The sequence below is a fragment of the Orcinus orca genome, chromosome 7 (genome assembly GCF_937001465.1).
Source record: "Orcinus orca chromosome 7, mOrcOrc1.1, whole genome shotgun sequence".
Classification (NCBI taxonomy): domain Eukaryota; kingdom Metazoa; phylum Chordata; class Mammalia; order Artiodactyla; family Delphinidae; genus Orcinus; species Orcinus orca.
In genome coordinates this window covers 119,071,176-119,084,340 of record NC_064565.1, presented here as the reverse complement: position 1 = coordinate 119,084,340, position 13,165 = coordinate 119,071,176, and the positions used below count along the sequence as shown (strand labels likewise).

At 52.7% G+C, this 13,165-nt stretch overlaps 1 pseudogene; it reads right to left on the bottom strand.

Annotated features, from left to right (window-relative positions):
* LOC117201807 (NADH-ubiquinone oxidoreductase chain 5-like) overlaps positions 1–13,165 on the bottom strand; it is a 96,183-nt pseudogene that overhangs the window by 29,134 nt on the left and 53,884 nt on the right.

The window sequence follows — 13,165 nt, the reverse complement described above, 5'->3', positions numbered from 1 at the left end:
CAGCTCACTTCTCTCTGCACCTGGTCCTGCTTCCCTCTCTCCCTTACAGGTGTTCTTTCTGGGAGAGACTCTGACATGGAGACTGTGTATGAAGTTTGTTTCCTGGGGAAGCAGATCTAGGGCTGTGGGTACCAGCAGGGTACCCAAGGAAGCAGGCTCTACAGGCAGTTTGGATCCAGATCACCTACTGGCCGGCTGGACATGAAGGGCCATCCCAGGCAGTGGGCGACTCCCTCATGGCCCTGCAGCTGTGACCGCACTGTTGTGAAGTCTTTCCTGGTTTCGAACCAGAGGGATCTCCATGAAAATGAGTGTGCTGGTGGGGCAACGTCTCAGGCATTTGAGAGGTTCAGGGAAGTGGACCAGTAGGGGTTGCAGAACCAGGGAGCTATTGCTGGAGCTATGGATGTGTTAGAGACAGATCATGAAAGACCAAACGTCATTAATCACCATTTTTGGGCAAAGCAAGAAAGTTGGAGGGCTTCCGTGACAGCCCATAACGAGATTTTCATCTCCTGCAGCCAGAGGGCAGAAAACACTGAGGACGGTGGCAGGGCTTCATCATGGTGTATCAGTTCCCTGGGGCTGCTGTAACGAGTTGCCACAAACTTAGAGGCTTGACCCAAATGTAGTATTTTACAGTTCTAGGAGTCGGAAATGAGTCTCCCTGGACTAAAACCACGGTGTGGGCAGGGCTGCATTCCTCCCGGAGGCTCTAGAGGAGGATCCATTTCCTGGCCTTTACCAGCTTCTAGAAGCCCCCACATTCCTTGGCTTGCCGCCCCTCCTCCATCTTCAGATCCAGCAGAGACAGGTCCAGTGCTCACATCTCAACCCTCTGACCTCTTCCCTTCAGCACATCTAATCCGACTCTCATCCTTCTGTCCCCTCTTCCACCTATAAGGACCCTCGTGATTATACTGGGCCCACCCAGATGAAGCAGGATCATTTATTTACTTTAAGGTCAGCTGATTAACAACCTAATTCCATCTGCAACTCCAAGGGAAAACTTTGCCCTGTGACAGCATGTTTGTAGGTCCCGGAAGCCATTATTCTGTCTCCCATAGTGCTCCAGTCAAGTTTGAATTCCCATCCAGGGCAAGTCTTCTGCATCAAGGTCAGGACCCTGCTTGGGAAGAAATGGGACCTGAGACTTAGCATGGGAAAATCTGGGTTGAAGTGCTCAAGACCTTGCATACCCAGGTCCCCCTGAGCTCTCTGAGTCTACAAAAGAGGCTCCCTCCTTGCCGTCGAAGTCCGGTGATTTCCTGTGCTGGAGACAACGCAGAAGCCTCTCTTCCACAAGAAACAGTGTCCCTCCCCCCACGGTAGCCACCCCGTTCCCTTCTGGCCACCAGACCAATCACCAGCGTCCAGGCACATAACCTGGTTACAGACGTGCCGGGCCTGAGAAGGAAGGAGAGGACTAGCCCTGAAGGAGCTGCAGGACCGGCCGGCAACCGTGGGCAGAGGCAGGAGAGCACACACGGGGCTGCACCCCCAGGTGCTGGGCCCAGCAGGGAACGACAGAGGGCGTGGATCTGGGGCACCATCTGTAACACAGGATGTCACACCCCAGTAAGGATACCAGGAGACAGTGGAAAAATCAGTGGCCCACACCAAAAAAGCCCAAATCCCCACGTCAGATGGCGGAGGAAGGGCTCAAAGGGCTGGGAGAAGTGGGAACCCAGGAGCTGATAAACTACATGAGGCTGGAAAGCCCACCAGCTCACCGTGGGCCATGGGAAGGCCTGGAGGACAGGTCATCCACCAAAGCAGTAGGGGACGCATGGCAAGGGGACCACATCGTCCAGAAGCCCGGTGGTGGCTGTGCCGTGTAGGACTGGGATGACAGTAGGAGCTGCTGTTTCAGAGTGTGGCTCCCAGACCCGCCCCTCCTCACAGCAGGAGGGAAGACAGGACCCCCAAGTGATGAGTAGAAGCAGAGTGCTGGCACCTGCACGTCGCTAGAAAGGTATAGGCATAGATACCGAGGAGCAGCCAGGTGAGGAGAGGCCAGGAGCCCCGAGCCACTGACCTGCAGAGAGCTATGACATGGCTAACAGAACACAGTATTCTTAGGGCCAAAAGAGATGAGCCTCCATCCACCACTGGGCGTGCACCCAAAGGTCTCAAAGAGGTGTCTGCACACTTGTACTCACAACAGCATTACTCACAATAGCCAAAAGGTGGAAGTAATTCAAGTGTCCGCTGAGGGATGAATGGATAAACAGCATGTGCTGCATCCGGACAGGGACTATTGTTCATCCTTTAAAAGGAAGGCAGTTCTGACACAGGCATAAATGGGCCTTGAAATAAGCCAGACTCAAAAGGACAGATGCCTTATGACTCCACTTACGCGGCCTGTGTAGGACAGTCAAACTCCTGGAAGCAGAGAGTAGAATGGTGCTGTCAGGGGCTGCAAGGAGGAGGAAAATGGGGAGATGTTATTTAATGGGGACAGATACTCGGTTTTGCAAAATGAGAGTTCTGGAGATAGTTGCAGGCCACGTAAATAGGCTTCACACGGCTGAACTCTACACTTGGAAATGAAGGTGGTAAATTTTAAGTTACGTGTTTTGTACCTCAATTAAAAATAATTTTTTTGAAAAACGTAGATGAACATCCAAGAAGGATATTGCTTAAATTTCACAACCAAAAGAAATCAAGAACAGATTATTAGGAGGCTGAGGGCAGCCCCCCAATAAAGGGTTACAGCCCAGCAACCCCATGACCAGTCCATATGGTGATGACCCCCGTCCTTCCCCAAAGACACCTTCAACCATTCATTAGGGCACTTCTACATGGGGTGCTACGATCTGAAAGCTTTTGTCCCCCCCAGATTCATATGTTGAAATCCTAACCCCCAAGATGATGGTATTAGGAGATGGAGGGAGCCTTTGAGAGGTGATGAGGTCATGGGTGGAGCCCATGTGAGAGAGATCAGTGCCCTTAACAAAGAGACCCCAGGGAGCTCCCTCACCCCCTCCACCACGTGAGGACACAGAAAGAAGACAGCCGCCTAGGAACCAGGAAGCAGGCCCTCACCAGACACCAAACCTGTGCACCTTGATCTTGGACTTCCCACCTCAACTGTGAGAAATAAATTTCTGTTGTTAACAGCAACACATTCTGTGGTATTTCATTAGAGCAGCCCAAATAGACTAAGACCCTGGGGAAAGGAATACCCAGACATTTTAAAGGCTGTTGGATATACAGTCCAAGCTGACATTGACCCCTTTGAGACCTGAAGCATCTTCAGAGTGTCCTCATACCATAAGATTGGGGTGTATGGAAGATAGGTAATGAGCCAGAGTCTTGGCCCAGGTCCTGGCCAACAGTGATCTCCCGATCACAGACCCACTCGGTGGTCATTTTCTTGGTCTCTAAATGTATAATTGGGATGGATACGTGTGGAAACCTGCACAACACCCACACGGTTCTTTGCCCTGTGGGTGGGAGCCACAGCTGTGGAGGAGGCCAGGTGAAAGCCCCGGATGGTAAATCGAACCCATTTCTGTCCCACGGGAAATGGCAGAGATTAGTACCACACCCTTAAAGACCTACAGGAAGAAAGAAGGGACCCCATAGTATCCCCCATAGAATGTATCAATCTGGCCCCTACATAAGCTGAGTAGTGGCCCCAAGGGCAGCCGCAGGGCTAGATCGGTCCTCTAGCTTGAGTAAACCACCACTGCCTCAAACACGTGACATGCGGCCGTTGAGCTGGAGAACGCATGCTTTTCCATCCTTACCAAGCAGGAGAATCAGAAGCAGTCAACGCTCAACAAGGACACAGAACAGCACATACACCTGCGGTCTTGCCACAGGGCTAGGGTAACTGCCCCATCCTCTGTTGGAACGGTCTGCAGAACATTTCACTCGCCCACTATCCTGACGATACCATATTAACTAGACCAGATAAGTGAACAAAGGGCGTCCTATACATTGGAGGCTTTGGTAAGATAAAAGAGATCCAGAGGGTGGGAGGTAAACTCTCCAAAGATTAAGGGCCAGTGACATCAGTTCAGCTTCCCAGGACTCAGTGACCGGGGCCATGCTGGGACACTCCCTTCAAAGTACAAATTATGGTAGCTCATGCTTCCCACCATGGAGAAGAAGGCCTTCTTGGAGAGCCCCTTTGGTCTAGCCCTGCTCACTGTCACTGCCAGTGACATCACTTTGGAAATCTTCCCATCCTTGCAAAATTTAGACTGTGTGGGTCCAGAGGAGCCTGCTTCCACCAAGGGACCAGCAGGCAAGGAACGGACCTGCCCTCCTGGCGGGGTCGTCAACCCTCCGCAGAAGGAGGTGGGCGGCGGCTCACACACAACAGAGGCAGAAGCCCAGGTGATGCTCTGGGGCACATTTTAGCTCTTCCTGTTCATTTTCGATGTTAAAGGGACAAAGACAGCCCTAACTGCAGCTACAGTTCATCTCACTAACCTTCCCTATACCTTTGTCCAGAAAACAATATGGACCGATTCAGAAGGATGTGTTCCCAGATGGGGTGAACTCACCATAGGACACGAGGAGACCTGCGGGGCAGATGAGCAGATCTTGGGGCACCCCTACATCTCCCTTTGGGACCAAGGTACTTTCAAGGTGCACCCCCTCTCCTATCCACACCCACTGACACCAGGAAGGGAACAGGGACTGGCCCTGCCCCGCACAGACCTCCTGAGCTCCGCAGCCTCCATCTCAGGGCCGGTTTCCAGGGAACCCAGTCGAGGAAAACACCCAGAAGGGAGCTCCTGGCTTTCCATCCCATACCTGCTTCCCCCAGACGTCTGCTCTGGCTCACACCCTACCTTCGTTTGCTCAGACATGAAATCTGGGCACCGGTGTTGACCTCCCTCCTCCTCTCACAGCTACACCTGCCCCATGAGCCAACGGTCCCAGAACGAACTTCAAAACCGGCACAGAATGTGGTCCCTGTGACTCATGACCTCTTCGATGGACCTTCTGGCGTCTCTCACCAGGGCGGCCCTGCACCTCACTCTTTTTTTTTTTTAATTTTTGTTGAAGTATAGTTGATTTACAGTGTGTTAGTTTCAGGTACTCAACAAAGTGATTCAATTATACATATACATATATATATTATACATTTTTTTCAGATTCTTTTCCGTTATAGGTTATTACAAGATATTGAGGATGGTTCCCTGTGCTATAGAGCAGGACCTGTTGTTTATCTATTTTATATATAGTAGTGTGTATATATTAATCCCAAACTCCTAATTGATCCCTCCCCCCTCCTTTTCCCTTTGGTAACCATGAGTTTGTTTTCTATGTCTACGTGTCTGCTGCTGTCCTGTATACAAATCCGTTTGTATCATTTTTGTAGATTTCACGTGTAAATGATGTCATATGACAGTTGCCTTTGTCTGGCTGACTCACTTCACTTACTATGATCATCTCTAGGTCCAACCGGCGCCCCACTCTTGACCCGGCACCACACACGCACACACACACACACACACGTGTGCACACACACGCACACGGGCGATTCTTCCCAGAGCAACACAGGTGGACATTTTAGCACAAAATTAGATCATGTCACCCCTCTGCTTCAAATTCCCCCTCTGTCCCCACCCCCTGTGGGCCCCCCCCCGGTCCCTACCGTCCCTCGGAGAACATGCATCAGCTCCGGCTCACCCCTCCTGCCGCATCCACCACTCTCGCTCCTTCAACCCCAACTCCTTCCTCCTGGGACTGGGAACACACAGGATGTCATCCGCCTCAGGCCTTTCTAAGCCGTGCACTCTGCACAAGGTGAGGTCCCAGCGCCAACGCCACCTCCTCAGGGAGGCCTACCCGCCCACCGCCGTGAAGGCCACCTCTGTCACCCTCGGCCCAGCCCCTCATTCTGTGACTCAGCCATGGACACCCAAGCCCAGGCAGGGCAGGAGCGCCTGCCTGTCAGTCTAGGACCCAAGTCTGACATCCGAGATGCAGGCATGTCACGCTTCCTACCCAGGCAGGGTCCAGGGGCCCCCACTAGGCTCCCCACGGAGTGTCCCCAGGGGCTATTGTCCCTCTCCTGTGCTGGTTCCTTGGCTACGAGTAAAGCTGAGTCCTGCTACAAGTAACTAGCACCTTGACATCTACCAAGTGGGGGAGAAGTGAGCAGGGCATACCCGGGCCGCCTGCTCCAGGACCAGAGATGAACGCTGGAGGGGGGCGCTGTAGGGGACCACAGTCAGGAAAGGTCCTTGGTGTCCGCCAGCCGGTCCTGAGATGAAAGCCACACCCACCGGCATGGCTCAGCCCCTCTGCTCAGCACCCGCCTCTCTGAATGAGTTTCTCCCCTGATGACGGGGCTTCAGCTGCATGGGGCCAAGGAGACGGGCAAGTGGGGAAGGGCGGCCCTGGAGCGTGTGGAACCAAGTGGAAACTGGCTGTAAAAGATTAAAGTGGCACAGGTGCTTCAAACCACCACCTTGTGTGGGCTTTGACAAACCTTTGCCGGGAGGCACAAAACATGAGAACTTTGGTCTTAACTTACTCCATGTGGCTTATTCAGAGGGGAGAGATGAGAGACTACAGCCTCTCTGCTTCCCAACCTTGAGCTCCTCACAACTCACAGAAGTCCTGGGGTGACGTGGATGGGGGTTAAGGGAGCGACGAGGTCTGCACGCGGGTCAGCCGGGTGCCCACCAGGTGCCCAGCAGGTGCCCTCAGTTACCCACCAGATGCTAGCCAGATGCCCACCAGGTGCCCTCAGGTGCCCACCAGGTACCCGCAGGTGTCTTTGAGGGCTTCTGGAAATGCTGCCTGTCCCCTGCCATCTCCCTCCCCAGAGCCTCTTATCTCCCAGCCCCAGCACAGAGGTGCAGCCCAGAGTTTTCTACTCCAAATGGCTTCTTGATGGCCAGCAGCATAAGTGCCACTTGGGAGCGCTTAGAAATGCCACCTCTGTGTCCCACATCACCGTCTCCACCTCGTCCTGCTCCCGCCCCCAGGCAGCTACGTGCCCGCGTGGGTCTCTCCCTTTACCCTGAGGCTGCCCTCACTGACCTCCTCCTGGGCCTTCCGCTGGGATCTCCCAGCATAGACAACCCCACCCAGCCTCTCCTCGGAGCTCACGAGGAGGGCCCACGGCCCCTGGAGTGGAGGTCTCCACCCCACACATCTGCCCCCTCTCCAGGCTCCTGCGTCGCTGCGGGGCACCCCTTGGCTCCAGGTTTCGAGGCCCCGGGCAAGGCAGCCCCCGTGCTGCCCCCACCACTCTCGGCTCCGCCCCAGCTGTCACCGCAGTTCAGCCACCCTCCCACTCCCCCGGGTTGCGGTCACAACCCCACCCTCCCCTGCCTTGCAGGCCCCGACCCCTTCTCCTCCAGGACTGGCAGCTGTGAGGACCCCCAGGGTGGCAGCCCCCCATCTCTGCTGAGACGGCAAATGGGTTTCAACGTGTTTGCCAATTCTGACTGATCGGGGGAGGCCTCCTGGAGCCTTGGGTGGAGAAGGATTCTGAGGGAGCACCTGCGGGATAGCCACCTGTCACAGGATTGGGAGCAAGGGCTGAGGCCACCCTGCGGTCCAGGCTCTGGGCCCCTGGGAGCCCCTAGAGTCCACGGGGCGTTCTCACCTGTGTCAGCTCTCCCGCTTCTGCCAAGTGGAGTTTCTAGGCTTGTGACCGAGTGGGCGGGGGACCAAGGAGCCACCTCTACCATGTCACCCTGCCAGAGCGGTGGCATCAGCTCCGGCCCCAGCTCAGAGTCCATACTTTCTCCATTCCAGGTGGCGGGGAGCAAGGGTGTCTCCTGCACCCCTGGGAGACAGTCTCTCCTCCTGGGAGGACGGTGCGCCCGAAGAAACGAGGCGCACCCTCCCCAAGGAGCAGCCGGGAGCATCGTCCTGGCCTGGAACAAAGGGTCCGGGGCTGGTCCCCAGCACCTCAGATGCGCCTGGGCCAGCCCTGACTCCCTCCGAGAGGTCCCCACCTCTCAGTGTGCCCCACCCCACTTTCCGGGGTCCACAGGGGCTTCATTTAAAGGGAGTTTCTGAGACATGCAGTCCAAACCCCTTGTCTTACAAGTAGCAAGGTCAAGAAGCAAAGGGGAGCTCTGGAGCCACCTGTGATGGTGCAGGACCCCGGAAACAGAGACCCCGACACAGGCCCAACAAGCAGGGTAGGATGCACGTGCAGCGTGATGCCCAGCTCCTCTCTGCGGGCCCCGGGGCCTCCGTGTTCCCAGCTCACACCTCTTGCGCATGCGCCCGGGCCCTCCTGCCCCGCAAAGCGGTTTCCCACGGATAGTGGCCACCCGAGCTCCGTGTCAGGAGCCGTGAGCGCAGCCTGACATTCAAGAGCCTGTTTAGAAAGACGCCCTACGTGTAGCTGATCTTCTGCCGGTTGCTAAATATCTGCTTAAATACGTGAATTAACACATCTGACAACGGCATTTAGAGTGGGGATAAAACACACTCTTAGGGAGGAAGGTAATTTAAAACACAAACCCAGGGCAGAATGAGCCTGGGGGCGGCCCCCCTACAACAACAGCCCTCGCCCTGCGCTCCTGGGGCCCAGCGATGCAGGGCCACCAGGCGAGGGGGCCCATGACCACTCTCCAGGCAGGATTGCAGCAGTGATGGGCCCACGGAGCATCCAAGTAAGAAGCACGAGAGCCCCCAGCCACCCGCATCGTGGCAGCTTCTCATGTCACCGGAGCCGCGGCTGCAGCAAAATGAAGAGCCCGTGTTTGAAGTCGGCCATCGGGGGCAGCGCCCAGCGTGGAATTGGAATACTGGTTACACCCGCAGGGAGCTCCAGGCTCGGACACAGCAGGGCGCTGGGGACCGGCCCGGAGCCACTCTTCTTGGGGTCCTGGATGCACCTCCTGGGGCCACAGGAGCACACGTGCTGGCCTGAGAACCTGCTCTGTGTTTTCCAAACCTTGTGCCACCAGCCCCTCCGTCCGCTGGGTGGGAAGTCGGGAGACTGCAGGAGCAATTTGTTATCTACCATTGGACAATTTTGCCAGGAAATGGGAGGATTTCCTATTACAAATGAGTCCCCAGTGGCCACGATCACTTGATTCGAATGACTGACCTGTGACCTCTGCTCCAGCAATAAAATGCCAAGCAGGGCGCGTGTTCCCTGGTTAAGGTGGGAAGCGCGGACACACGCAGGGCGCTGTCTTCTGTCTGCCGGGATTAAAAGCAGCCAGGGAATTCCAGGAAGGGAAATGGCTCGATTCTCCCCAGCTCCTCCCTAAGCTTTGGGCGGGAATTATCTTGTGATTATTATCTCCGCTTAATGGGACCGGAGTGATCCGTTAGGCCACCCGAGGCCCAGGGGAAGGCGGGCTGCGTTGTTACAATTACCTAGTGTTATTTCTAAAGATGAGGAGTAATTTGCAGAATTACAAAGGCATTTAGTGATTATGCCAACATCAATGACGTTGACGGCAATGATCGCAGCTGTGGACGCCTTTGAGGATCCAAAGGTAATAATAATATTTCCAGAGAATATCCACAAACAATTCTGTCATCTAGAAAATAGGACTGATCTCAAGCAGTGAGGCTGTTTTCAAACAAATAGACCAAATGTTTTGCGTCCACATGGTTACAGGAAGAGTCAGGACCAGGCTGAGGAATCACTGGTCTGTGCGGAGCTCAGCCCCACGACGGAGGGGCTCCTGGGGTACCCTGCGCTCAGGAACAGCCTTGTGGTCCCCAGACCAGCAGCCTCCGCATCACCTGGGAGCGTGTGAGCAATGCAGATTCTCGGGCCCCTGGCCCCGGTCCACACCCTCACACCCACCCAATCAGGATCTGCATTTTGACAAGATCCCTAAGATATTTGTGTGCAGGTTTGGGCTTGAGAACCACCAATCTAGAGGACTCTGCTGTGTCTTCCCCACAATCAACACCCAAGCAGATGACCCGGAGCTGACCATGGTCGGTTTTGCCAGGTCTGGGGTTTTGTGGAACCTCCTCCCTCCTCCCCACACCTTCCATTTCCCTGGTCAACAGAGAGTGGTGTGTAGACAGACTCCATCCATCCGAGGTCTGTTCATCTACTTCCGTTCCTCGAGCCTGGGCCCGCCGCCCCCCGGAACACACATGGCCCTTGGGAGTCACTCTGCGGAGCATGTGGACGTCTCCAGCCGGGAAGGGATGGCTGCCTGGGCTTCAGGCGGAGCCAGGTTCAGTCTGAGCTGACTGCCCCTACTTTCTTTATATGCAATTTCTCCTCTGATTTTTCCCATTTCCCATTATTAAATACCTCCCTGGACTAGCAGCTAGAATTGAAACCAGCCTGTCTGGGCTTTACCTTTAACCTGTGCTTTCTCCTTTGGTGCTTCTGTGCAGCTGGAAAGACAGGTAAGCTGAGGCTCCAGGGAGGGGCGTGGGGAGGGAGCTTGGTGCTCAAGCCCTGTTCTCCATTCACAGAATCACGTGGGGCATCGATTTGCTATTTTGAGGCTCTTGTCAGCGATCAGGGGTGTGCTCATTTGCTGTTTGTTTTTCTCATCCAAAAAGACCACTCAAGACCTCAAACATCTTGTACCCGTGTGTTTGCTTCCATTGTCTGAAAACCCACTGAAATGATCAAATAAATGTAAACTGAAATACAATCTGTAGTAACACCTGGAAACAGAGGATTGCAAATGAAACAGACTTTGAGAAATCTCTGCAATGCATGACACAGATAGGATGAGTTGAGCACAAAATGGCTCGGGGCAATCTGAATCTGACCCATGGTCCGCGCAGGCCCAGAGAGGGTGCACTGCGATGGTAACTATGGGAAACCCCCCAGCCTGGAACTGGAGGGCCTGGAGGCCAGGGCAGGCTGGGGACAGTCTGAGAGGTCCACATGGACACACTTTGTGAGCCATGCCAAGCAGCAGGGGGCAGCGGTCAGTGGCTCCTGCTCCCCCAGGCACAGCCCCTGCTGAGCAAAGATACGGAGAAGAGTGGGCATCCCCTCTATGACAGAGGCCACCAGGGCAAATGCAGGGAAAGCAAAGGGCCTCCCTAATGCCTGGCCTCCACGGCCATGCCTTCCTTCCATGCCTCTGCAAAGGTATCTCGTTGCAGACACAGAAGCCCCTGAGATTGCACCAGCAAAGGAGACACATGGAAGGACGATCTGGAAGCAGCTACTGGGAAGCAAAGGCAGGACGTGGGAATTCCACCAGCGACCTGTGTCCAGAGCAGCTGGCCAAGCACTCGCACCAAGGCGACTGGGAAAGGACGGCACAGTGAGTGAAGTGAGGTCTTTGCCACAAGGAACCTCCACAACACCCGGGCTTGCTGGGGGACCATTCCTGGCCATGCGTTTAGAGGGAAGTCTCCAGCAAACCCACACATCCACACACGCACTAGACTCAGCCCAGCCATGCAGCCCACGTGGCGGGGGTGGGGAAAGGAGAGAGACAGCTTGGTGAAGAAATGCAATACAGCCCGCATGGGCTACCCATGTGGGCAGGCAACACAAACTCAACAGAAGCATGGGATGCAGCACCAGGGTGAAGAAGAGGCAGGTGGGTGGCAAGAGCAATGACTCCAGTGAGACAAATATGCATAAAATATGAAAAAAACTATTTAGGAAGCCAAGTTCATAGTCACCAAGAAATTTGAGAGGATAAACGCATTCTGAAAGTATGGCAGACTGGGAACATTTAGGAACCTAATAAAACAGTCTACTGACTTTTGCTTTATATATTTTGAGAACTATAAGGAAATTCTGATTAAATAAACTTTATAGTAATAGTCTTCAGTATACCTTTCTTGATAGCTTTAAAAATTAAAGTTCATAAGTATATAGACTATTAGAATGTAATCATAAAATGCTTTATTTATAAGGCACATGTAGAAATAGATCCTTAACAGTTAGAGAAGATGCATTTTCCCCAAGCACACATGAAGCACTTACATAAAAATTGACCATGAGCTAGATCATAAACCAAGTTTTATCAAATTTCAAAAACTGTCACACAAATAAAGTTTTCTTAGCACAGAGCAATTAAATTAGAAGCCTTTAACCAAAAGATATATATGTTTAATGATACAATGACTTACAATGCCAGAAATGGCAAACTAGGTAATTGTAAAAAACCTTCCACTCTGAGGACAAATGGAAAAGCTAGATAAAATATAAGAAAACCATCTACTTAGAGGTGTTAGCAAAATAATGAACATAAGATAGCAAACATAAAATGACAGGTAATGAAAAATTACCAGACTATGATCTGGAAGAAGAAAGAATTCCACAGAGCTGAGCCCAGCGTTTGGATCCATGTTCATGCTTTTGACAGCCTCCAGGGTTAGGATTCAAAAATTAGAGACCAGAGCCCAGTGAGACTGGAGGCACTGTTAAGCCCCCATCATTTAGAACAGGAATCAAACATGCTGTATCTGAAGGTAAGGGTGAATTAGAAGTAAACGAGCCCTTGAACAGACTGTAGTTGGTTGTGAGTCATCTGAATCACTCAAAAAATCTCAGGTAATTCCCCCCTTGCTAGTATCCCTAGGTGCCTGACAGACACAATAAAAATATTTTCTGAATGAAAATAGCATCATCCCTAGCTCTCCAATTAATTCTACAACAACTTTTCAAACACAATGCCCAGCACAAAATCAAAGATAACCAAGCATAGGAGATAAGACAATGTAAACAAAACCCAGCAGAAACAGCAGTCAATTTAAAAAGATAAGCATGTGCTTCAAATACTGAGATGAAAAGACACAGGCTCTAAAATAATTGTGCTCAAGGAGGATAAAGACAAGAGTGAAAATTTTGGCAGAGACCTGGAAAATACTCCCGAAGGACCTCCAAAATTTAAAAAGTATTGACAAATAGAATAACTGATATAACTGATTTTCTTTTCAAAAAAACTGAATGGATGGGTTTAACAGCAGTTTTGAAATGCATAGCTGAAGAGAGAATTGGTGAACTAGAAGACAGATAAGAAACAAATATCCAAAATGAAGTATGAAGTACAAAGGAAGAAAAATTAAAAAGATAAGATAGGGCTTCCCTGGTGGCGCAGTGGTTGAGAATCTGCCTGCCAATGCAGGGGACACGGGTTCGAGCCCTGGTCTGGGAAGATCCCACATACCGTGGAGCAACTAGCCCCGTGAGCCATAATTACTGAGCCTGCACGTCTGGAGCCTGTGCTCTGCAACAAGAGAGGCCACGATAGTGAGAGGCCCG